At 38.7% G+C, this 27,847-nt stretch overlaps 1 protein-coding gene and 1 long non-coding RNA gene across 8 annotated transcripts in view; one reads left to right on the top strand and one right to left on the bottom strand.

Annotated features, from left to right (window-relative positions):
* nrxn2b (neurexin 2b) overlaps positions 1-27,847 on the bottom strand; it is an 813,260-nt gene that overhangs the window by 694,649 nt on the left and 90,764 nt on the right. The gene's annotated exons all lie outside the window — the stretch shown is intronic.
* LOC116733409 (uncharacterized) lies at positions 767-2,164 on the top strand. Its single transcript, XR_004342015.1, has 3 exons — positions 767-1,070; positions 1,220-1,268; positions 2,003-2,164. It is a non-coding gene; the product is annotated as an uncharacterized LOC116733409 (long non-coding RNA).

The raw sequence follows: 27,847 nt of genomic DNA, 5'->3' as shown, positions 1-27,847 counted from the left end.
AATATCAGTTTTCTGTTGCGAATCAAAAACCTGGAGTCATTCGATATCAGATCGGATTTTTTGGGTCAGTGATACGGATGTTGAATTTTATTGCGATATTTTGAGGTGCTATTGTGATAACAATAAAGATTATGACAAAAAAAAACTCTGAACTTATTTTTCAGGTGACTGTACAGCTGCATAGCTCGGCATTCATAGCACCACAAACACAAATACTGTTCTTGAAAAATATTCAACAGTCGGCTTCTTTAGGATGCTACTTACTTAAAAGTGTAATTTTATCAATGAACTGCACACAGTAACGGTACCTTACCATATTTTCCCGTATCACAAACAGTGGAGAAAATAGCAAAAAAAATTACATTTACCATCAATAACTGAAATTTATCAAGACGACAATAAATCAATTTCTCACATTAAACAATACGATAAATGGCCATCCTAACCTAATTAATCCGCTGTTCCATGTGAAATTCCAACTGGCTGCTTTCGGATCCCTACCTTACTTCTTGAAGGCAGCTGTGTTGCCTTTCCAGTTCACCTGAGGTGAAACAACAGCGATAGGAGGCTGAACGCACTCAGGAATTCCAATCCTGATCAATGAAACGCCGCCTTGATCAGGACCAACATCCAGTGCTGGATAAAAAGATTGGAACGATTCAACTTCGTCCATCTAAATTAGCATCAGTGTGTGACTAGATGTTTTTTTTAATTTTTTTATCCCCCCTCCGTGATTGCCGGGGTGGGGTGTAGGAGGCGACGAGAAGTACAGTGAAGACCAGGGCGCAGGAAAAGGGGGCCTGACAGATTATCGATGATAGCGGCACATTATTATCGACTCCAAGAACTCACTGGGGGGAATGAGTCTTATCTTTGAAAAGCTAAGAACAGAGAGAAGGGAGACAGAGCGAGAGAGGGAGAAGATAATGAGAAAAGCAGAGTGAGAGAGAGAGAGTTGAAGTTTATACCGAGGGAGAGGGGCTGAGGGAGATACGAGATGTAAGAAGTCTTGGCAGACGGCTTATCATATACGAGGAAGAGGAAGGAGGATGAGAGCGGAGATTTAAAAGGTGAGGCACCGACTTGAAAGACACAGATTTTAATTTGAAAAGTCTGGCAGGAATACCCAGTCAAAGCCTTATTTTACACTTTCAGTAGTGTGACTCGTGTGATTTTTTTCAAAACTCCATGTCGATGCTTTTTTTTTTTTCCCTGAAAGGGAGTTGAACAATTGTGCAGTGCGCCAAGAAAGTTGATATTTCTCAACAGTAAGTATACAGGGATGAAAAACTTTACAGAACTCTGCCATAATAAAGCACTTATGAACTTTATGTCATGTCTCAGGCAATAAAAACAAGCACTGTGAATAAATGGACATGTTCTTACTGCTCACATTACCCATAAATCTGTCTTACACACACATTAAAAACACTGCAAAAAGACGACCTGGTGCTGACAAATCTAGATAAGCTGAACAGACAAACTGCAAAAACACAAAATCCTTGCAAGTATTTTTTTTTTGTCTGGTTTCTAGTGCAAGTTTATTTGAAAAGAGACAAAACTAACTTACAAATAACTTTCCAGGAAGAAACAGGAGTTTGTTTAAAGATGATAATTGCTTAATATCGATGAAAAAACATCCACTGGCAGATTATTTCACTTATGACAAGACATTTTTTCTCACGTTATAAGTGAAATAATCTGCCACTGGAACTAGCACCATTTCATCAAGATTAATAAATTATTGAACTAAAACAAATGTCGTAATTCAAGTTTACTAAGACATTTGCACTAGAAATTAGACCAAAAACGCCAGGTAAGATGTTGTGTTTTTGCAGTGCAGATCAGATGAATACACCACGAAGTCAAAGGCATTTAATTATGTTTGCATAGTCTTACATTTGGATTATATTTTGTTAAACTTGTTTTTTTTTATCTTAAACTTGGATAAACTCAATATGATGACTTATAATAAATTAACAGATTTGTTTTTTCTTTTCAGTTGGATCACCTGTCTTCTTTTTTCAGCGTGATGCTGGCTTATGTCTAAAACCAACATGGTGGAAAAAGAATGCTGAACATTAATTTCCTCATTAAATAGTATCTTTTGAAAATAAATATGATTTTTAGTTGATTAAACGTGTGGAGAGCTTATTCTGTGGCAGACTTTTGTTAATATTTAGGATTATCTTTTGGCTTTTGGGAGTTTTTCCATAGACATGTTCTTAATACTAGTATTACCAGACATTATGGGTACCAGCAGTACTCACAGTACTGGGTACTGCTAGTACCCTATTGCCCTATTACCCTGGGTCTATGGGAGTTATCATCGATACACCCTTCCTTCTCTGTAGAGCTTACAGTGCCGACTACATTTAACAAAACATAGCTGAATACCATGTCCTGTAACAACGAGGTTACCACAGAGATAAGCTTTGTGGAGATTCCACATTTCCAATTTGGTAAATACCATGTGTTATATTATCTTTTTGCATACTGCTACACCACAGAAGTTGGAATTAGAACATGCTTCTTAAGAGTTTTGGTCTTATGTAATGGTGCTTCACACTCTAAATGTACTTAGACTGTCTGAGTCCTTGGGGAGAAATGAAAACACGAGATAAAATAAGGCAGTTTGAACATCAGTCTCGATGGACGCCGTGTTGAACTTGGAAAGGAAAATAAACTCATAAATAAAGCTGCAAAGCAGCTGGGACCAAAGGAAGATTAGCAAACCAAAATAAACACAATAAAAAGGAAAAACAAAAAAATCAAGCACTGAAGGACAATAAAATACATGATGTACAATGAAGTTTTGGGGGTGGAGAGATAAATCTCTTACTCTCTATCTCTTGTTACTTTTGCGCTGCTTTTCTGGCCTCCAGACGCCCGTCGATCCCTTAGTAAATTGCCTGTGTCAACCCGGCATTACAAGCTTCCACACACTCCCACAGTCCCCCTTGAAACTGTCATGCCAATAAAGGCCCATTCACTTGTAATGAATTGAAAGAGAAGTAAAAGACTAAAGGGGCTGATTTAGTGACAATTGTTGATGATCCTCGATTGAGTTAGGATTGAGCTAGCCGGCTTTCCCGCTGCTACGGCACAGCTACCATTGTGATTTTATTAGAAGGGTGCTGCCAATTCCCCGTTCGCTCTCATCCGTCTCTGAAACTGGAGCGGTGCGCAGCGGCTTTTGGATGCACGGAATTTATTGAGGCAGAGAATCTTTAGAGTTTTGTCTTGTCTCACTCTTAAGGTCTGGTCCTCATGTAGCCGGATGTCTGGGGAAACGGAGACATTTTTTCTGTGTTTTGGCCGTTTATCCACTCAGAAACACAACTTCATACCACTAAAAATGAGTACTCATGGAAAATCAAACCAAAGAGGAGATTTCAGAAAACATGGCATGTGTTCATGGAAAAAAAATATGTATACATTTAGGATCCTGTGTAACAAATAATGCAGCATTTCCATTCACACAAATGGTGCCAGGTTTAATTTCTAACAGGAAGCTGTGGTTGTCTGGAAACAATCTGATTGGCTGACAAAGGTTTTAGCTTTGCGCTACACTGACCCCTGTGGGTTTGGCATGCTGTGGGTTTGGCATGCTTAACACAACTCTCAGGATGGATTTGTGTGGATTCATGTGGATGAAAACTTTTCTGTACCAGTCCCCATGTAAATGAGGCAGAGATTTTTTTTTATAAAGACCACGCTACATAAAGCCACAGTTCCATTGGGCAGCAAAACTGCAGCATTCGGTTGGCACTGTGTCAAACAAACTTAACCCATAGAAGAACCTGTTCCCCTCCTGGCCTGTGGTGGTGCTGCACCAAGAACCACTGAAGAAAATGACACAGAAATATCTGAAGAAAACACTGAGCGCAACTTCCTTCTTCATGAAATGTAAACATAGACATCGTTTTTTGGGTTGTTTTTTTTTTGAGTGGTTAAGAGTAACTGTAATATTTTCGTCTGATCATATTTGTATGAAGGCCTCTCCCTCCTTCATTCCACAACTGAACGTGAGTCATTTCTCCCACTCGACAAGCTCCTTTGTTTTGGTTGTATTTACCCAAAATGCACGGCACTGTAGTCTACTTAGGTCTCCGGTCCTCTTGACATTCACATATGCAGTCAAATCGCACCAATACCTAGGTTTGTAGGGAGACTTTGCATTTTTGGTCCGTGTCAAAGTTCACACTCACACCTCCCCAAACGAACCAGACTTTCTAGGAAAACAATCTGGAGTTGGATTAAAGCAAACTAAACAGGGTTGGTGTGAATGCACCTTAAATGTACCACAAACTAACTTGTTATGTTGGGTTTTAAGTCAAGAGAATGGAATTACATTATCATAATCTCAAATTGGGGGATATTATACATCGATAGCTGCTTTTCCATTACAAATTAGCGCAAAACTTTGTTGATACTCCGCTAATGTTGAGAAAAAACTAATTTGCAATTGTGGTGTTTACATTAAATAAAACTTACAGATAAAGTGACTTAAATACATTTGTTCAGGCTATAAGTCATAAACAAATCACGCCGCGCAGTCATCCACCTACCACTTCCTGTCTTCTTCGTCTTTTCCGCCAGTAGTAACATCGGGTCATTGATAAGACTTGTGCAATGTGAAAAAAAAATAGTTCCATAGAAATACACTACTTCCGATAAGGGTGGATATTCACCTCACCTGAGCGCAAAAACTTTAGATAAAAAAACAGGAGGTTGTTTTGAAACTGCTGCATTTATTTTCATAACTCCAATTTGCGCAATGTTAAAGTGAATGGGAATGCAGCCAGTTTGACACGCATTCAAAATATTGAGTTTGGCTTTGTGTTCCTTAGATTGACACAAAAATAACACTGATCAAGATTAATACATTTTCTGTTTGAATTTAATATGAATATATTGGTTTTGAGCTGAACCTCCCTCCTGATAGGGATCCAGTAAAGGGGATATGGTGGTTAAATCTGTAGGGTGGGATTGTGGGGGAATTGCTGATGCTCTAATCTCCAGGTAAGCCCTTGTAACGCTTGCATCCTTGCTCTTCAGCCTCAGCCTTGTGCTTACAAAACTATTAACGTTGAGCAAGGGACTCTTGCAAAACACTAACCACCTGCCTCTCCCCAGAGCCGATTACAGCTGTGAGGTCAAGAGAAGCTAATGTGACTTTGTCTGGAGCTGCCCGCAGTGGCTCCGGTGTGCTCAGCGTCATGGCCCTGGATTACATTGGACGAAGGGGATTCTTAAATGGGAAAAAGTGCAGAGAGCGGGAATTAAACGCCACGCAGGGACAAAATATTTGTCTTCGTTTGCGAAAGCTTATAACAAAGTGGGCACTGCGATTGCTGCTTATTTCGTTCCTTGTGTTGTATCAACAGAGGAGTATTGATTTTCTTTTCTTTTTTCCTGTACAGCTTGGATGGGTTTTATAGAGCACACCTGTCATTATTTTCTAGCTTGGAGGTGTATTCTGTGATTTACAGCAGCGAATTTCTGTAAAACAATTGATGATTCTTCTAAATGGAAAAAAAAAAAAATTCCAACACAAAGTAAATACAAAACAAACAAAAAAAAAAGTAATCCAACATTGGATATTATAAGAATGTGCACTGCAACACCAGGCTTGGTTTATAACCAACGATACTCAACAGTCAGCTGTGTCCTGAATTCATTCTGCTGCGTGACAAACAGCAGCTGAAACACATTTTGAAACACTGTTATTATGAGACACTGATTTAAATTCCAGAAATAAATTCACTAAATAGAAACTGACAATTACAAAAACAAAACAAAAAGTTGATAGAAATGTTTTGCGATAGAATGATGTGGGTTTTCAGCCATATCAAAACAGATGGATTTTGCAAAACTGCAACAGAAGCACTGTTTTCATATCAGACGAGCCGCACGAAAAACAGCCGGACGTTTCTACTGGTGGAAACGCCAAAGAAGACGACAGGAAGTAGTAGGAGGGTGACGTCTCATGTAATTTTAATTTAACTTCTTAACACTGCAATTGCGAAATGATGTTAGCGGAACATAGACAGAGATTTGCGCAGCTTTGCAATGGAAATGCAGCTAATGGCATTAGGTATGGGGAAATTCAAGGTATGCCGAGGTTTTAGAAACTATGGTTTCAAAATCACAAATCTCACTTCATAGTATTGCTACATTTTAAAGTGCAAAAATTTAAATGCAAAAAAAAAAAGGCTCGTGTTTTTAGCGGACGAGGAATATAATTTTCCACATAGCTTGAGCGCTGTTACATTGTTACAATAATACAATACAAATAATGTAATACTGTGTTTTCACAAGCACATAATGCAAAATTCACATGCCATGGAAGAAAAAAAAAACAACTAGTTAAAGTCTGGGTTTTCTACAAGGTGATGACAGCAAATACGTATCTTCACAACGTGTGGATATGAGTGCATGTTGACCTACATTATCTTGCAGTGTGTTAGAGGGAATGTCTGCTTTGGTTCAACTATGTCTCAGCGCACACTGTCATAACCCACATGAGATTTCCCCCATCTGAAAGCAGATGCGGATATTTTAGAGTAGCATGTCGCAGCAGGAGTTGTTCTTCTGTAGAGATCTAGCGGACTGGCAATGAGGCCCGTTGTCATTCGTGGAGATTATAGTGGCTGCTGCACATCAGAAACAGACGCAGGCTTGTCTGCAGAGAGCTGAAAATCTGTTGTGAGGCACCTCCAGCCAAGAAGTTAAGTAGTGGCCACATATAGTTCAAGCGTATCAACTGTCGTGTCAGCGCTAACAAGCGGAGGGAACTCTTAAGTTACAAGTGGGGAAAATAACTTTTCATTGCACTGCTTGTAATAGGAAGTGAAAAGGGAACTTTGTATTAGGGTGCTTAATTTTTACTTTAAGAAATGTGGGAGAGTTTTAGTGCTTGAGGAAACACAGACCGACTAATTGATTTTCCTGTGCAACAAAAAGCACCTAATAATTATCTAACGCATGTGTAGAAATGCAATTGCAACAAACTCTGCTATTATAACAGAGTCCACATTCATGAAAATAATAGATTTCAAAACGTATAAGCACAGCACAGCGTTTCTGTTAGTTCATTTTGTTAAAAAAAAAAACGAACATGGAGCTTGGAAATTCTGTGCTAAACTATAAACAACTGTAGAATTGTAGAAAAAGTATTAATTTTAAAAGTAAGAGTTTGACCACGATAAAACTAGCCTGGCCATTGCCTTCCTATGCAATTCCCCTTGGTTCTCATCTTCCTCCAGTCCTCCATCTTGGATTTCTCCTATTGTGCTGGATTCTTCTAGCAGAATATGTTTTTTCTGGTAAGCTTCATAACACAAGCTTCATGACTTGTGTTATTGTGGCAAACAACACAAGTCACGGCCAAATGTTAACGATTAGGTAAAATTTAAAACTTTGACAGCGTACACGCCTCCAGCAAGCAATCGTTTCTCAATGGGTCCACACGTTGTGTACGAAGTGAAGCGTAGGACAAGGGTCTGGTTTTTAACTGGTTACTTTAGAAACAAACAAACAAACAAAAACAACAACAAAAAAAACTAATTCATATTAAATATTCTCTCAACAGGGTTTCACAGCTGATTACATCACAGACAGCTAGAAGTCAGAATAATGGGGAAACCTTTAAGCTGAAGCAGCGCACCCCAACCTACCCCCACTGTAGTTGCAAACTGCCAGTCAGCTGGCTGAAGTGAATCATTTCTTGACTTTCAATCCACAGAGAGAGAAAGTCATCAAATTATTAACACAGCAGCAACAACAAGCTATGAGAAGTAGCATGTATGTCAGCATGACAACAGCTTCAAGCCCAATGCTACAAGCATAAAGCAACAAGAAAAATGTTTGGATTTTGCACACTGTGCAAGTGTACATAGAAAAAATATTTAGAAATACCTCAGGTTTAGTGCCTTTGGTGAGGTTTTCCACAGCAGCATTTAATTGAAGAGGAAAAACTCTAAGCTAGCTAAGTAAAAAAAAAAAAAAAAAATTCTGCCGACTGTTCTGATATTTAACTTTTACACTCTTCGAAATTGATGCTGGATTTAAATATCTTAATCTTCAAAATATCAGTCTGAAAGTAATTTCAGTTAAGTGCTAGACACAGGCATGAGATGGTTACTGATGTCAAAATATACCAAGGTTTTTTTAAAAAAAACCTTTAAATACCACTGAATCTATCCGTCATGCTGTTACTATTGTTGAAAATCCCTTTAATAGCTAAATGGAGAAAGTGCTGAATTGACCAGAGTTTTCTCTGGCTGTACAGACAAGGGCTCTGTGAGTAATGGTTGAGAGGCAAATTCAGTCTTTGGGTCATGAAAAACATGCAGGGTTACAGCGTGGAGATAAAAAAAAAATTAAATCCTTTTCAACTTTCACAATTTTAACCTGCAATTAGCTTATTAACTATGCTGCATGAGCAAAAGGTCCAAAAACATCCACATTATACACTTAAAAAATGTTGCTGTATATTCATTTTATTACACTTAAAATCAATAATTGACATAAACATTTCAATCCTGCCCTATCCCCTGGTCATGTTTTGTGTTAATAAAGACAAGGATAGGTTGGCCCATTTTATTGATCGATGCCATGTTTCAGTCATTCATCAAATCTTTGAAAATTGTCAAAGTCACATTGGCTGCATGGTGTGTTTGAAGACAGAACAGGCAAAAGGTTGTGTTACAGTAACCGATAAAAACAACGGGGAAATAAAACTGTTGAACGTAACTATAGTCACAGTGAAAAAAATGTCTGTTTCTTCTGTGTATTTTGCCTTTTTTGACCCAAATTGTAAGAACTGGAAAATCACAATACAAAGACACCTAAAATCTCTAAACCACCATAATAGTAGAGCTACAGAAGAAAAAAACAAAACTATTGGTTTATTCAACTCACTTTAAAGTGAACATGGTTTAAAATGTTTCTTTTCACTTTTAATCATTCAGTTGTGGTTTATGTAAAGAGGAACTGCAACTATTATTGTCCCTCATTTAGCCTTGTTCTAATGCCTGTCTGAGAGCAACTTATTTTGGTGTGGTCTCTTTAAATGCAAATGAGATCCTTCACAGCCCACCGCCCCTTCCAGATTGTAGAGCGTTCCACTGCACACCCATACAAATATCCAGCAGTGCACAAACTTTTTATTCCCAAATTGAGAAAAACAGAATGAAACACTTGTCCGTCCACCCCCACATATTTGAGTCAGAAAATGCTACCACAATAGGAGTGAACATGTGTTGTTAACAAGACTTCAAAATAGTTAGCGAGGTAGCTAACACTAGCGCTAAGAATGTCACTGAATGCACTCGGCTCATGTGTCCCCCAAAAGAAAAACAATGCCAAACTGCTTATATGATAAGACTATTCAAATAATGTAGCAGACTACGGATACATTCTGAAGGAGCTAAAAGCTAGCACTAAGTAGAAGTAGAAAGCATGATGTCACTGCGATCAAAACAATAATCATCACTAATCATCATTAATGTCTACAACATAGTTTGTATTTGCAGTTCAGCCACTTTGCTGTTTCCATAGACAGAAGCAACTGTCCTCTAAATCAGAGGCCGTCTCTGATGTTGGTGGAGAACCTCTTTAAAACGCCTTGCGTCATTAAATGAAGCAAGTGGAAACTCCATGTTGTTTGCACAAATAATTTAAAGAACAAGCGCCATAGACAGAACATTTCGACTTATCTATTTGTAGCGTCGACATCCCGGCACTTAGACTACAAAATCGCTGCTAGAAATAAAAATGGCTGACTGGGAAGACTGGTTAGCTGAAAGTCCATGACATTATAAAAAAAAAAATAAAAAAACCTAGTAGTTTATAGAGAAAACTGGAGAGATTGAAAAATATGACCCAAACAGAATACAAAGGTATTGTAATATATACCATTATATATGACAGAAAAAGCATATAAAGGTATACGTATATCCCTTCATATTCTGTTTGGGTCACATTTTTCAATGTGTACATCGATTTATGTAGCAGCGGTAGACACTAATTTAAACTTTTTTGAACTCTTAGATTCCAAGTGCAAAATCAAAATGTATTTAAGAGCTAATTAAGTGGATTTTTAATGACGGGTCCTCTATCATTGACTACTGCAACTTGTTCTATGAAAAAGAAACAAATGAACAGATCAAAAAAAAAAGTATAATGACACAAATATATGGCCACATAAGCCTCAGCATTGGCCTAAAATGTTGGCAATGCCCTGCCCAGAATTTTATTTCAAATACTGATGTCGACCAAAACCAAACAAGTCTGTTTTACTTGATTGTAATATCAAAAATGTCATCCGGTGTCGCATTTGAACCGTCAAAGTACACAATCCAGAGACAACACACAGCTTTGTCTGCCGGTGTGCGGCGGATGTGAGAACTGAATGTTGTGACATTACCTTACAGCACATACAGTCCTGTGAAAAGGTCAGAACAACAGGGCCTGCAAGAGACTCATCGGCTTGGCAAGAGAGTGAGAAGACAGAAGGAGAGCGAGGGCATCTGCTTTGACCTAGACAGAGTATAAACAAACAAACCAGGCTGCCAGGCTATCAGGACACACACAGCGAACAAACAGGGGCGGTGGCAAATCTCCCCGCTATCAGCAGAATGAAGCCAGGCCGCGTGCGGGCCGGGAAGGGTGACGCGTCGCAGCTTCACGCACCTTCAGATGGGATTTACAGAGGCTTTGAGACTTTTGTTTTTTTAAATTGTTATCATTTTTATCTTGACCATCGCTCATGTCTCAGCGTCACACTGCTCCCAGATATTAAAGCGACGAGATGATTAATCGGACTGAGAATTGAGTAGTCTTATCAATGTACCATCAAGAATCATCCATCACTTATGGCCCGGACTCGCTAATAGCACGCAGTGAAAAATATTCTCAGCTGCTGTCAATTATCCAGAGGAGAGGGAGAGGCGTCCGATTGGGACCGGCTAAAAGTCTGATCAAATAGGGCAGAAAGCGGGCAGCTTCTCCTGAACACATTTCAACAATTAGTTCCGTCTCCTCAGGTTGAAAGGACTTTTTTTTTTCTTTATTGAAATTACTTCTTGCTGCTTTTTTTTTTTTGACAATATTAAAATTATATATAGTTTGCTTTGGTTTGCTTTTGAAAATGGTCAAGTAAAGGCAAGTACTATGAGAGCCTGGATAAAAGTGCTTCAAATCTCACTGTTAAAGCTGCTCATAAATTTTATATGTGAGCTTGTAATATCCTTTTTTTTTTTTTTACTCTGTTCTAGGTGTAGTAAAAGCCTGTTCGACAACTTGCCATTTGTCAAAAATATTATTGTTCCACTTCCTCGCCAGGAGGGGATAATGGAGCCAATAAATGAAAGTCGAAGATGCAATAAGACCTTTTGGTTACTGTACGGACGTGATTTACTCACACATGAGCAAGTCCTATATAGCAAAAATATTCAGACATCACAGATATAACACACACACACCCACCCCCACACGCCATCCAGAAATACAAGACAAACTCAAAATGTCCAACTGGGAATCTACCTCAATCTCCTTTAAAGGTCACTTGTCAATAACGCGCAATTAAGTCCCAGGCACATGTGAGCGCTGCATCATTGTTTTCCGCTTCCGCCTCGACGCTGTTTATTGGAACGCCATTACCTCGATCTGCCAATTTAATTACGCAGGCATGTTTTTTGAACAAATAAAAGTTAATGTACTTTCATGAAACCGGCTTGACGTGCCCTTTTTACTTATTCATTCGAAAGCCCACCCTTCTATCTCCCCCCCCCCCCGGCTCCCACCCCGTCCCTGTCAATTTCTGCGTCTGACGGAGTCATTGATATCGTAGGGTGTGGGGAGAACCGCCGTCTCAGACACACACAAGAAATCAGCTAGGCCTGTCATCCATAAATCTGCAAAATGCCCTTTTCAAGCTTCTCATAAACACCCTCATAGATCTCGAAAAATGCCACCACTCAGAGGCGGGAGCCGTTGAATGCAGTGAGCACATCGTGTTTTAGTTCCCTGCAGTGAAAAGTGATGAATGTCGGGAAGAAAATGTGTGTTACAGTATGTCAAGAAAAGAACAGGAGATTTTGGATCGGAGCAGAATGTCGATCTAGATATTTAGCTCTGAGCTAAAGATTTAGTTAGCCACATAAGTATTTAGCCTCATATTTTATCTCTAAGCTAAATATTTAGCTAGCAAGCCAAATATGTAGCCTCAAAATTTAGCTCTAAGCTAATATTTACCTAACAAGATAACATTGTAGGGCTAATGTGGGCTTGGGGCTAAATATTTAGCTAACTAAATATTTAGTTAGCTGCTTTTCTTATAACTAGCTAAAACTCAAACTACCCATTTAGCCTCAAACTAAACATTTAGCTGAGTGTAAATATTTAGCTACTGAGCTAAATGTTCAACCTCAATCTAAAATTAGCTAGTTAAATATTTAATTAAGCTTGCAAACAAAATGTTTACCTTCAAGCTAAACGTTTACCTCAGGTTTAAATATTTAGATGATCTGCTAATTCATTTGTTGATAACCAGAAGTGGGCAACCAAAGTAAAAGCTGGGTCTTGCGAACTTTTATACAATCTCCCACTGGCAAAACTGATAGGCTTCAATTGTTGCTCGTGTCTCTCGTATTTCTCATTGTTTCTTTTCCTCTCGACATGTACAACATTTTAGCTTTAAAGAGAGGATGAGCTGTTTTAATGCCAATATATACATTTGACAATGACTGCGGCAGTTAACCGGCAGAAATTTACATAGAGGCTCTTAAAACTCCGCTTTTATTTTGACAGTCCACTTCCAGTTTTTGCACCTAAATTTGCATATCGGCTAAATAGAAAACACGGAGCTAAATGTAAGGTAAACATTTCATTTGTAAACTTAATATTTAGTTTCAAATTAAATATTTATCTGGGTAACTAAATATTTAGATGAATGTAAATATTCATCTAAAGCTAAGTACTAGTAAATGCTAATACTTAGCTTTGAGCATATATGTAGCAAAATATTTAAGGTCAAACTTTAGCTCTAACTTTAGCTTGTTCATTAAATATTTAGTTTGAAATTGACATTAATAAATGAATAAGATAAAGTGATAATATGACTGAGAAATTAATCCACATATTTTTCCTCTTATGGCTGAATAACCCAAATTTGCGCTGTGAATTTTTTACTGTAACTTACGAACAGCACCCCACAGCTACACGCCACAAGCGTTAACTTTTCCTGGCTTATGCCTTTTGCTTCAATTTCCACACAATGTTCTTTACTCATGAGGTCATCTATATAGTATGGAGTGCAGAGAAAGGTGCATACTGTATGTCCTTTTATTCAGTGAATGTGAACTTCAGGTGTTGTTTACAAATGTGACTGAGGTAAAAACAATGCAGTAATCTTCAAATGTGAATAATAATGTAAAAACAACAACAACATAGAAACAAAAAACGAATGTAGATAATCTAGTTGTTATTAGCAGTTTTCATCTGTCTTTTACATTCCATCTCTGACTCACCCACTAAATTACAGCCATCAGGATTATCATGTGTAGTTTATCTCTAGATGACCCTGAGGTTTACTGGACAGCCCATTTCCGGCAGGAGGTCCATTATCTTATTACCTTTAATGATAGAAAAATAAGGGCGATAGCTGCTGCTTTGAGCCGCTGTTTTCAACACAGAGCTGAAAATCCAATATTGCTCGGGAGACAGATGCTGAGGAGGAAAGATAGATGTTAACTCGAAAGCTATTACAAAGTCTATTGTTTTCCAATGCTGACATAAATTACTTTGAGCAGCTTTGAGCTTTGTTTTGCATTCGACAACTCATGTTTGTTGCAAAGAAATGGAAAAAAATAATAAAACTTTTTGGACTAAATAGATTTCTTTATCAGATTTTAGGTCTCAAAATTAAATCTTATCAAATACATTTACATAAACAGGAATCTATGATTAATGGCAAAAATATAACATTACCAATTTCAGGAAGACATCTATAACTGCTTAAAGTTTGTTCACTTCAAAGTGACTGAAATAGTTTGGTTTGGTAAAATCTAAAGAAATTAGCTAAATTTGGATCATCACAGTTCTTTAATTTTTTTTCCTAAATTTCCCTTGTAATTAGGCAACTATTCGATCTTTTAATACATTAATGCAATCTTTTGCCTGTTTTGAGTGAAAACATGCACACAGAAAAAAGCACCGCTGTGATGAAGTGCAGAAGCGAGATTGTTGGAAATAGCAGGAGCTTCTTAAAGAGACAGAGGCCATTGTCAAGAAATCAGATACGGGGCGTGCTGTGGTGGCTAGCGCGACCCGTATTTGGAGGCCTTGAGTCCTCGACGCGGCCGTTCTGGGTTCGACTCCCGGACCCGACGACATTTGCCGCATGTCTTCCCCCCTCTCCTTCCCCGTTTCCTGTCAGCCTACTATCATATAAGGGACACTAGAGCCCACAAAAGACCCCCTGGAGGGGTAAAAAAAAAAAAAAAAAAAAAGAAATCAGATACAGATGTGATTTAAAGTCGTCATTGTTGATGTAAACAACATTTTCATAGCAAATGAAGGTCACAGTTAATCGATTTTGCTATGAAAAGGCTCTACGTGTCTGGAAAATGCATAATTCTTTATTCAAAATTGAGTGAAAACTTTAAGATAATCTTAAATATTTTTTATTGCCTGTTGGTGGCTAAAAGAAAAAAGGAGGAGCTTTCAAGTTTCCGAGTGAGTAAATGTGAATAAGCGGTTAGTGAGTCACCAGATGGGAAAGATTTATGGGATGTGCAGCAGGAATTCTAATTATAGGTGAGAATGTCAAAAATGCAATGAAAGCATTTCTGCCAAACGTGGAAACAAAGTGTTACACAGTCAGGAACTTCCAGGTGGGTCATGCTGCATGTTGGTCCTAATAAGCAAAAACAGTTTGCACCACGCCTCTCGCCCAGTGACCACCGGAGACAGACACCAGGCCCCCCACGACGCTACAAGGGTAAGCAGGATGCCTGTTTAATCCAGCAGAGCAATATAAAACGATTCTCAGCATTTCATAAACCAGCACTACTCATGCTGCATAAGTATTTTAAAATGAAATTTTTGCTATAGGATTGGGTGAAAGATAAAGCACTAAAAAATGAAGTAAAAGAAAAAAGTACAATAAAGCAGAAGATTAAAATAAAACCTCTCAGAATGATAAGTTTACACCTGAACCATACTGTTGTAGCTGGAAATCAGTTGTGCAAGAGCAGTAGAACCTATCAAGAATTAATGAGGTAAAAGAAGGTATTTTCTGACTCCTCTTAAGACCAAAAGAAACCAAAGCTTACACTGTTGACCTTTGATTCAGCTGAGATTGTTGAAATTGGCTAGCTTGGCCGTTCTGTTTGATTCTCATCTCTTTACAGTGCTCCATATGGGCTTTCCTCCATAAAGCTCAATTTTTCCATTTAAATTTCAACTGAGCCAATAAGCGAACAGAACAAGGAGTTATGAACTTTTATGTCGGAGCAAGAGGAATGTATAAGATATTTTTATTGCTGGCAAAGATATCGTGGTGCTACTTCCTACGGTGTTATTTACAGTGCACGCAATTTCCGTTTCGCTTTGTAGCTTCCTTTACGGACGAACTGGCGCATTACGTACTTTGTGACCAAACATCAGCAATTGGGTAAAATCAGAGCCAATCATTTCAAACTTTAACAGAGTCCACGCCTCCAGGACACAATTGTTTCTCAAAAGCTGACGGTCCAGACCCTCTGGATGAAGCGAGGCGTAGAACAAGGAGCTGGTTTTTACTAAACAGAAGCTCAAGCTTCTGTTTTCCCCCCCAAACTCTTTCTTGTATCATGAACAATTAAACTCACTTCTTCTAGATCTGTAGGTGCGGGAATGATGAATTGGTAGTTGTCATGCCAATGAGACAGATTTAGCATTGAGTTGGTATACACAGTACAGACCAAACGTTTGGACACACTTTCTCATTGAATTCAATGAGAAAGTGTGTCCAAACTTTTGGTCTGTACTGTATATATATAAGTCGGACAAATCATCAAGTCAAAAAGACCAACACATCAGTCAGGAAGTAGATAGCTTTTCCAATATTGACAAAAAAGCTTGCGGTATATCGTTTCACTATATCTTGCAGTTGACGGATCTCGTACTATTAAGCTGTGTGATACATCCAGGCATCGCATAAGTTCATACATGTTGATCCTCAGCAAAGCATTAAAAATTCAGAACGTTGCTCAGGACAACTTGTGACATTCAGACGTCCATCTTGGAAGCCTGTGGAGGATTCTAAATGCATCCTGATAGGCTACTTGCAGTTTCTTCATTATAGCTTCCTGATGACAGGACAACAACTTGAGACTCTTCCAGTAATCTCTGGGTTTGACAGAGCAAATGAAGAAAGCAGTACTGTATTTAAAACGCAATGCACAAACTGGCACATTCATGGAAATCTGGCCCTTAGTACAAAGACAACAGGTCAGGAAAACCAAAACATTGTGCTCAAATAATGCGGCGGCTGGCTTTCCGGCTGAGCAAAATGGACTTGCATATGGAGGAGAATCGCCTGTGATGTGAGAGCCTGGACCGAGGGCAGGCCTTACAGGATGCGCTTGCACTTACGCTCACCCCTTTAAACTCTTTGAGCATCGAGTGTGGAGCAGATCTGTGAACTAGCGGCGCGCCACTGAAGAATCACGGCAGTGAAAGTTGACTGAATTGCCAAAAATCCCAAGAACAAAGAGAGGATTTAAAGCGGCTGAAACAGAAGGGGGTCTCCTTTTACTTCCCTGCTCCTTGTAGCTATTTTCAGATTCCAAAAAGTTTCACTTGTGTGCAGATCAGACAGAGTCAAGCATGCGATACATCTTTTAAAACCTGAGTATAACGTTGCAATTTCAGAATTTCACACTCTTCGGACTCTTCTGACATTGTCTTTTTTATTCTTATTTTCTTATCCAGGAGCTCAGTGGGAAGATGGATAAAAAAAGGCACCTGGTCTCCCCAGAAGGAAATTGTTATTCCTTGCATCTTATTCATAAAATTATAAACTGAAGTATTTCTTCTCAGTCAAAGTGTAAGGTCGGGTTTAGTTGGTGTAAGTCTTCTGCTAATGAGTCCCTTGATTCTTTGATTTTTCTGTATAACGCATCCCAGACGCCATTCTCTGAGCAGAATGTGTGGAAATGCCTCCCTCCAATATCTTCCATTGGTGAGGTCCAAAACTACAGCAGTAATATTCAAATAATGTCATTGTAATACACACACATGCACAAACAGAAAGTCCGTTGATTATTGCGTATAACACCAACGGTAATAAGTTGGGAGGTGGGAGTGCCTATCGGATATTTTCCGTTGTTCGATCTGAAAATGCGCAATTGTGTTTTGTCGACCTTAGTGGAATATTCAAAGTGTTGTGTACAGTTGTAATGGAAACCCAGCTGCATTTAATTCTTCCATGCGTCTTAAATCAGGATTTAGGCCACTGTTGCAGCCTATAACCAACCCTTTGATGAAAATAATCAACCAGTTCTATATGTTGAACTCCTCGTACAAATGTGACTGTGGTTAAAATTAAAACTTTTTGCCAGAGTCGCTTCTTTTACCTCCTAAAGATTCTGCATCAACTCTCTATTGTCTCTTGCTATCTGTTTGGATTGTAGGAATTACATGATTACATGTAGGAATTTCCTGTATCTGTTATATTGTTTTTTTCTGGTTTCTTTTAGAAAAACCTCAGTTATTCAACTGCACGCCTTTCACTGCTATGAAAATAAAAATTCATCAAACTCGTAGGTTTTGTCCAGCACATGGTTAGATCTGTAGATCTTTCCAGATCTCCTGAAGCAGCGTAATCTCCCACACTACCACGGTCTCCACCTCAGTAATATTCCACATATTAGCTGGCTAGCTCCCGCCCCTGCTGCTGGCCACCTGCGCAGCGTGACACACAGCGCTGAATACCAACGCCGTAACTAACCCAGGCATTATCGCCGTGGTTACTCAGCTGAGTGCAGCTGGAGAAAACAGACGTATTTCTAGTTCATCAGCTCATGTAGAATCCTCGTTGTGATTTTATGTTCATCCCTCTGCAACTATGAATGACATTAGCATGCATTTATTTATTTATTTTTTAATTTAAAAAATCCATTACTGTCACAGCTTAAAATCAACACCCATGTTGAGGAAGGATAAAGGGATAACGCCAGGTTGATTATTCATTACCTGGATTTCGGGTGATAGCCATTAGTCTCGGTGCATGAGAATAAAAAGCAGAGTAAACTCATGTTTGTCGGAACGTTGCCTCTTCACTTTTCGGATTGATTTCTAGTTTCAATTGTTCATTTATCAACAATTTATAAAAAAAATTTTTTTTAAAAACAATAAATCCTCTCGTTTCCTATTGAATTACAAAATCATCCTAGAAGTAATTTCTGGATTTTTGTGTTAAGTTTCAGCCTTAAACTCAGGAAGAGAAAGATCCAGTGATAATCCTGAGCCTCACTCTCTCAGCAGTGCTGCTGTTTGTCTTTGCCAACGTCCTGGCTCACAAAGCTAGTATATGATTTCAACTTATTTTGTTCTAAAACAGGCCAAGTAGAGGCTATTTTAACTATTTTTCTCTTTTATTGAATCTGCTTTAACTTGTGTGGTGTGCTGGTTTGGTAACGTCAGCATGGTGAATAAGACATTCACAGAAAGGCTGTGACCTCCAAAAAGACTACTTCTTTGCAGTGAGAACAACATTTTGCAATAATAAACATTTTTATTTTAATCAGCTTAGCAACAAACCGACACTTTCAGAAGTCGGTTTGTTGTACCCTAAATCCCAACACTGCTTTGTAGAAAAGCTGAAAAACAGAGATGACCTTAATCACGCCAGCAGTGATTTCACTGACCTTAAAATTGCGCAATTTGACACTTCGAAACTAAATTTCCTTAACAGAAGCACACCAATTTGTAACAAAAAGTCTAATTTTTGATAGAAAGTTCCAGCCATAGGATGAGGTGGGTGTTTTTGCGCCACACAAGTTGTGATCAACAACTGGATGTTACTACTGGCAGAAAAGACAAAGAAGACGACAGGAAGTGGTGTATGAGGATGTTTTTTAGTGACTTATTATGTGACCAAGCTTATTCAGGTCTGGTTTTGGTCACATTCCTTGTTCTTTGGAAACGCCGCAACTTCAACTTGCATTTTTTTCTACGCTTAGAATATCAACAACATTTCGATCACCACAAGTTATAAGCCTTAACTAACTTCTGTGCCATTAAACAGCAAAAGTAGAACATCCTTCTTCAAACAGTATATATATGAGAGACATGCAGCACCGGCTGATGGAATATTCCATTTTCAAGTATTATATGGATTACAGTATCAGCTTTAATCAATCCCTCCAACTACATATTTGATAGAATCTGTGTGTGGGTATTCTGGATCATCCACTGCTAAAGATAATCCAATCCTATCCATGCAAGCTGGTATCCACATCACTATTCAATGCTCAGTAAAAAAAAAATAGAGATTTAGAGATTTATTGATATTTAATCACACACTAAAGGAACTGTCATTCCTTGTGATTGCTTTCAGGTAAAGTGACTGTTAGCACCGCTGCCAAAAAAGCTCCAGCAGCAGACAAAATGAAATCACACTGAGGCCGGTCTTGCTTTTTCATCACTACAAAAAAAAGGGCAGTTGGCATTATCCTCTCACAAGGAAAAAGGGAGAGGTGAACTGTCAGCACGTTAATAGACCTGATGTGAGACGGCGCTGAAAAGGTCACTGCTCCTTCTGGCGCTAAACCAGGGAGAACAGCTCGAGTGACAATAAGGTAATAGCATTTTTAGGCTAGATCAGACGTGTGCGCGTTCGAACAATGCTCCCGTTCTTTTGCCTTCCGTCTCATTAGGCTCATTCGTGATCGCGGTTTTCACTGCGATGTCTCCTTTCTGCAGTGCCACAAAACTGGTATTGGAAGCTGTTATGGACCAAAATGAAACCGAAGCCAAAAGGAAAAAAGAAAAAAAAGAAAAACATAAGCATCAGGGAAAAGCGTCGTCGTCATTGTAACCCTAAGCTGGGAAGATAATTCAGAACAAATCATGCCTCAGTGGAGTACAGACAACAGTTGGCAGGGAGAATGGGGCTAGAGGCTTTGCTCATTGTATGGACTTGGCATAACTTTCTAGCATAACAAGATTAACCCTTCTTTTTTATATGAACTATCTTTGGAGAATAAAAAGTGCGCTCATGTAATTCCTACAATCCAGAATGACCCAAAAAAAAAAAGAAAAAAAGAAACTGATTCAATAATCCAAGCGATCCCTTGGCAAAAGGCTCACACCGGATCAAGAGGAGACAAAAGGGGTTTGCTATTAACTATTAACACCAGCAAATGTTAACACACAGCAAGTCTTCTGTTTGCAACCAGTGTACTATGTGTCCTTCCTAGGCTTCGGGAAGTGAGCGAGCTCTTTAATGAGAAGGCTGTGAGTCAATATTTACCTTCCTTGCTTGGCTTGTGAGCGGTGACGCCAGAGGGATGTGTGTCAGTGTGTTTGTGTGTTTATGAAAATGTGTGATTAAGACCTTTAGCTGACAAAGATGGCTGTGAATAAATGTTGGGCTGTGTTGCGATGACAGCTTTGGAGCGGGATGTCGGAACAAACAATAATCCTTTCGGAGGGAAAAGAAAAGCCGCTCTGCGTCGCTACGTCTCATCGTTTTATTGATTCCGTCCAAGTGGAAATCTAAGATTTATGCTTGGTTCGAGCTGCTACTGTCGTCCAGTTATTAAGGAATGTGAGAAAGAAAAAGGTAAAAAACAACTTTCTTCATCACCAAGGTGCATCAAAGGCAGATCCAGGCTTTCTATAGCCTTTCCAAATTCACACACACTCTCTCAAGCAGATCCATCCTTACTGACCAATTTTACTAAGTCTCTTCTTAAGACTTTGAGTGTTTTTGTTGTAGTAATGTCACGTAGTAATGAACGATGATTTATAAACTACAATAATGTCATTTTTATGACATGGATGTGATGATGTCACTTGACCCAGAGAGCACAGGCAGTGATTTCTGGCTACACTTCAGGCCACTTGGTGGCAGTAACGCAGCTTTCACTCGCCTCACCAGTCGCTTTTAGAACTCAGAAGAAGAACTACAACAACACAGTGCAATCTGTCGCCGCTTGGACGACGTGTGTCAAACTCAGGGTCCGGGGGGGGGGCAAATCTGACCCAGCATGGCTTTTAAAATGGCCATGGTGGGTCATCTTTTTATGGCAATTTCTTTATGGCCATAAATAGATGGCCAAAAAAAATGGCCATTTATGTGTTTCTTTAGGGACACATAAATAGAACCTTGTGCCCTTAACTATTATTTTTATCAATCAAATTAAATCTGTGTACCGCCAGATCACATCAGTGTGAAAAGATGTTTACATATAAATTTTAAGCTGTACTTATCAAATCCAGAGACAGCTATTTATTCATATTTTATCGCTTTGTTAATGGGTTCTATCAATACATTTGGGAACAACCAGCCCTTTGCGATGACAGTCATGATCATAATATGGCTCAAAATAAAAAGGAGTTTGACACCCCTGGTTTAGACCGTAACCCAGGTAACAGTGCACCATGTGGTTAGCTTATCATTGGCATATCCATCATGGATTCTTAGCTGGAATCCAGTGATTTTTCCAAGACTCATAGTTTGCTCATAGCAAAGTCTCTAGAAAGTACTTTAGGCATCTGCACTAAAGTACTAAAGTATACAATGTACTAAGTCCTTTAGTACATTCTTTCCCAATGTGTATGCCATCACAATGCTATACAGAACTTTGTTAAAAGAGGCTCAGTGTTCATTTCTAGCAGTAGAGACTATAAAAAATCATTTGTTATATCAGAGTCTAATGGTGAACATAACTGTCCATCTCTTAACTGAAATAACTGACAGAGATGAAACATAAGAAAAGTGTTTTATACATATTCACAAAGCTGAGTAATGAATCCCTTCTGCTTAAATATACGCTACAAATAAAGAAAAAGCTAAACTAAAAAATCAATGTAACCAATGTGGAGCAGACGTGTGTCTCCTATGTATACAGATATAACCATCTGTAAGTGGTTATGTTACGTTTGGAAGGAATGCCAACCAGGTTCTACGTTCTATAAATACCTGCATAGGGTCAAATAAAACAAACTTTTGCGTCACAGTTTAAAGAAAAACACTGTGGAATAATGTTACTTCATGTAATTTTATGTTTTGTAGCCAAAACATTTCTGCCCATCCAAACTATGCTGATTCTAAAATAGGGTTACTAGTGTTGATGCTTGTCATCTTCATCTTGTCAAACCGATGCTGTTGTACCAACCACGGTCAGCCATGGCTTCAATTTAGCATGAAGGAACAAGAAAAAATGGCAGCTATTTTTTTAGGAATGCGAAGTTAGAAAGTTCACCCTTGATCTCATCACCCTGTCCGAAAAAACTGGTCGATATTTGCCGTTCTTTTAATTATAGGCAATCACCCTTTGCAGCATACTCTTTGTCTATTTTTAAACAGGCACACAGTAAACAGCATTCAAAAGTGCAAAGCCATTATATCCTCAGTGCTACGTTTAGGAATACTCCCATCTTCATTGCATCTTTCACTCACAAGCTGAGCAGATCTGAGACTTTGCATTTCCTCCATAAGTTGGGCAAACACTCACACAAGGGCTGTTTAAAATAGAAAAAAAACACAGGGTAACTTTTAGCCTTCCTGTTGAGAAGCCTCGCTAAATGCTGATGAGCCACGAGCAACAACAATCTGCAACTTGAGTGACAGCATTAAAGCAGCAGGCACATCGGCAATCAGACGCTCATTTCCGAGTAATTTGATGTTGCTTGTGCTGTATTAACTCCATAGGTGGGTCTGTCTGTTTGGAGCGCTGAATTAGGAAATAAATGTCAGGGAGCTAGCTCGGTTCGCAGGAGATCTGTAATGTAATAATGAATGTCACCTTGCTTGTGTGGAAACCCACACTGGTGGCGTTTCAGGTCCTTCAGGTATTCTCAGGCCAAATGCTCCCCTGCATGTTGGGATCGATATCTCCCTTTGACATGCTTGAGCTGGAACGTTTCTGCAACTGTATCAACTCACATTAAATAAGAAGCACGGCATACAGGCTAGCAGAATGGTGACCAGTCGGTGAAGAAAAGTAGCCAGACCACAGGAGTAAATACTGAAGATGGCTAAATGTAAAGCTGAGTTGTCAACACCTGGCGAACAGTTGAACTTGAATTCTTTATTTAGCAGTCTTCACAAACAGCAGGAGCTAACATTTTAATGGATTCAGAGGAATCAAACCCAACTGCATGGCAGTTTGGAGCAGAAAGTTAATAAAAAAAAAACGTTCCACTCCGTAACATAAAAACATGTAATACAAACATGTCATGACATTCAACATGAGCACATCTAAGATGAAAGTGCTGGAATGCAAACACAACATGACTCATTGTATCTGAGAAGTTGTTTAATCTCAACTATCGGTGTTTTTCTTTTTTTAAGAACTGGTCCATCAGGAATTCACGGTACACTTTTGTGTCTGTCCATATAGACGAAATGGCTAAAATATCATCAAAGGATCCCTTCTCTCCATGCCTTTTTCTCTCCTCTTTCTTTTGATCAACGTACAAAGAATCTGCTAAAAAAAAAATTCATGTCGTATTCTTGTTTGGAACAAGGTTTTGTGCCTCTCAAACTCAAGAAAGTGAGGTCTGATTTAGTTACTTTATTAGGATTTGCTGCAGTACTGTGCACCTCTGGTTCAGGGCTTAGACATCACAGTCACATGCACATATCTAAAATCCACAAATACTTCAGAAAACGCCTATAATAACAAAATTTAATAGTAGAAATTCAATGCACACAGTAGAAAGTCTTAGCACTACCACAGAAGCTAATATAAATAGCCTGCCTGATTTCTGCTGTGGGTGTACAACCAATCAGCATCAAGCAGAGAGAGAGAGAGAGAGAGACAGGCAGGTAAATCTTCTGATCATTCCCTAGGAGACACCCAGGTCTGACTGATAGAATATTCTATAATTTCACTGAACTTATCTGCACAGCAGAAAAGGCTTTAGCGTTAGCTACTCAACGTCAGGTGAGTTACGTGAGTGGCATCAACTAACGTACTCGCTCTGTGGTTACCTAGCAACAACCTGTTGAGTAACTTGTGCAGCAGCGGTTTCAGCGTTCGCCACCAGTTTGGCAGTATTTCAGATATTTAAAAGGAGAAAAAAAAATCAGCAGTTATCGATATCGGCTGATATGAAACGCTTATGTCATGATACATTTTTCAGTCATATTATGCAGCCCTAACAAAAGCTGAGTAGTGTGTCTAAAGCATCCATCTAAAGCTTGAACACTGTTTCCGAACTTGCAGAGATTATTAGCAGGACATATAAAAAATGTTATTCTGCCCTCAAAGTCCCTGCGGTTGCTGTATTGTGGTAGGTTTTAAAATACAGATTATTGAAGCTTCAGTGCAGTTACTGCCTTACTAATACCTGCATAGTTGGACGCAGAATGCAAAGTCTTGGATTCAGCTAAGTCTACCTCAGGAAGATCTGCAGAATGTTTTTCAGCGTTCTGCTCCCTCTTCAGTTTCACACACTGAAGAGAAAGAAAAGGTGAGCTTCCCATTTTCAGCTGCACAACAACATGAATCAGTTTTTCTAACACTGATTTCCAGTTGAAGAAAAATGTTATTCCCAACAGCAAACACCCGAGCCAGGAAATAAAAAAAGTAGGAATTTAGGATGATTCTACAAAACAATAACTTATCAATTTAATGTTTAAGCTCCAAATGTGAGCTCTCTGTAAAATGTATGAAAAGATACCCCCTTTAATCTAGAATATGTGCAACTCTGTGCTGAATTCCTGTTCCAAACTAAAACAGCTGATGGGTCACTTAGCTCTGTTGAGTCTAGCACACGTCCACGATACAATATAAAACATCTGCAGCTGACAATCAGAACAGCGCATGTGGGATTTTCCTGAAAACAGAACTGTTCCTCTCCTCGGCTCTGCAGCCAGAGGCTCGCCTCAGGTCACAAATTCTCGCTGTGAGACGAGGGACCGCCTGACTGTTTAGGGTCAGTTTACTGCATGGCTCCCTGGAATGGTGACTGGAAAGTTTATGCCTTATTCTAACGTAATAATGAAAGCATGTTTGCGAGACACGCTCAGATAAACTTCCTTTTCAAAGAGAAATGTGAGATTTTTACTCCATGAACCTTCTTCACACATAATTTGCTAATAGTGTTTCTGTCAGACATGTTTTTCAGGACAGTCCAAACGTATGACGGCAACACTATGGCTTTTAAACATGCAAATAAATGTCCAAGAAGCATCATCGATTGTTACATCCCATATGAATCGAGTGCAGAACAGACTTCTAGAATCTATATTATTGAACACTGAACAACTGCGCCTGGGATGTTACCCAAACAACTCTAAGCTGCTGTAGGTTGTATTCCTGTTTTCTGAGTCCAGCAGCTTGATAAAATTTCAAGGTTGCCAAAAGCTATCTTTATCTACAAAAATCATTAAGTCATTAAGACCATAGTTAGCAGTTGTTGCTACTAGGATGCGTGTTAATTCTTTGATCGTATAATGGATTTTGATTGTTTCCCCCCCCTATCAAATATTATCATTTTATCACAAACAGATCAGATAATAAATCAATAAAACAAACTTTAAACAAAGGCACAAATGCATTTGAGAAAATTCTGTATTCTCAAGAACCATGATGCATTGCATGCAGTCCTGACTGCAACCTCAAGGAACACATGCAAGATCGCGAAACGACTTGGACGACCTGTGAAAAAGTCTTGGTTGACGAACAGGATGCCATCCCACAACAGAGTGTGACCAGTCAGATGACCAGCCTGGGACGATTCCAGACCGCTGTGGTTGTTTATGCTCCTCCCCCTTTAGTCACTGAACAAATAGTTAAATTGACAAAATGTCTTGTTTTTCTAAACTCCTGTCCCCCCAACTCTGCTACTCATATAACAAATGCATTTCTATAGCACATATAGAATCGTATAATGGATTTTGAACATTATACGGTTTTTTTGTTGTTGTTTTCCCCAGGAAACATTGCTACAACAAAGAAATAGTTGAATTTTAATATTTGGAAAGGCATCAGGTTGTAAATATTTGAATAGTTTATAATCAGGTTTACTAGACTTTAAGGTTTATCTTAAAATATAAATCTGAACGTTCATAAGCCTTTTATTTCCCTTTATACTTTTCATTCTATGTCTGTTTAAGTCAAATTGTGCCGCCTTTATTTTACCCGTCTTATGATCGTCGTATCATCAACCGGAGACTACTGACTAAAACGACCCTGTTGGCTAAATCTGGCACATTAGCAGAGTTTAACTATGCTAATTCTTCTGCATGGTCTCTTTTCGAATAAATAAACACGATTGTTAGTTGCCTGCTGATTAATTACTGTCATAATATAAAAGTAGTCATTCACTTACATCCTAATTACATTGACCTGAGAACTCCTGGCTTGCCTGCATTTCTACTTGGAGGTCAACCCAAGAATGAGGCAGAGGTCAACATCAATTACAAAAACAATGGCCTACAGAGTCACAGAGCTGCTTTAATTACAACTCCTAATAGTAAAACGCAAACCTCTAAGCATTACAAATTGCATTCTAATAGGATGATTAAAACAGGGAAGAACAAAGATTCTTTTTTAAGGCACATCAATCACTAAAGCAATATGTGAGCTTCATTCTGAGAACCTTTACTGTGGCATGTTGAGAGGAAAATGCTTGGTAATAATTAAAACTCTTTGGCTTATTGATTAATGTTTATATGAAACATTTGTTCCTATTTTAATCTGTCTTCACTAAATTTATTGAAGGAAAATACTTAACAGGATCTTTTTGAGGCGTGAGTGAGGTCAGCAGTCAGAGTGATCTCTGTCTAACCGAACATAACAAAAAAAACATAACATACTGTAGGTATATTATGGTACATATTGTCTTTTGACACAATGTGGGGTCTATGTTTAGATGTGACGTGTTGTGGAACAGAGATGTATGTCTTATAAAAATCACTTTTACTCATCCAAGCTGATGTCTAGATTAGCAAAAACACAAAGGGTGAGTATTCACATATTCATATGTGGAATGTAACCCAATATTTCTCATGGAAAACCTGTCTTTTTGCGAAATTTTTCATAGTGCATATCAAAAACTGAAATATCTCGGTGCACTGCTACCTGACACGCTACAGGCTGTATAGACCACAATTTATTTTTCTTCACTGGTAATTGGCTGTACTCTACAAGACTGGAAAGGGGAAGGCTTTAGATGTTACCTTCTGCTGTCATGCTAAGGCGGTTTCTACTGTGGATATTGTTGCTTATTAAGAAATATTTGGTGTGTAGGCTATTAAAGCCAGTTCTATTTTTAGAATGGTGCTCTCAAGTATTTGCAGATTTTAGCAAATACTTTACTTTAGGGTGACTTCGTTGAGTAGTCCAAAAAGTCCAATCACATTGTCATGAGTAAGACCATAGGACTAATTATTTGGTCGAAATACACAACATGCTGTAAGTAGATTCTGGCTTATTATGCTCCATAATGTTCTTTCATACATCATGAGGATTTTACATACAATAAAATGATGTTTTACTTGAAGTATAGGCGGCGTTTCAAGTGTTTCAGAATGTAGGAGGTTTGTTCTGTAACCAGTGAGTTTCTGGTCCAAACCCCGCCCCCTTTGTCTCTTTGCCATGGTTACAAATAT

The sequence above is a fragment of the Xiphophorus hellerii genome, chromosome 14 (genome assembly GCF_003331165.1).
Source record: "Xiphophorus hellerii strain 12219 chromosome 14, Xiphophorus_hellerii-4.1, whole genome shotgun sequence".
Taxonomy (NCBI): Eukaryota; Metazoa; Chordata; class Actinopteri; order Cyprinodontiformes; family Poeciliidae; genus Xiphophorus; species Xiphophorus hellerii.
The sequence above is the reverse complement of the archived record's forward strand: the minus strand, read 5'-3'. Positions and strand labels throughout refer to the sequence as shown.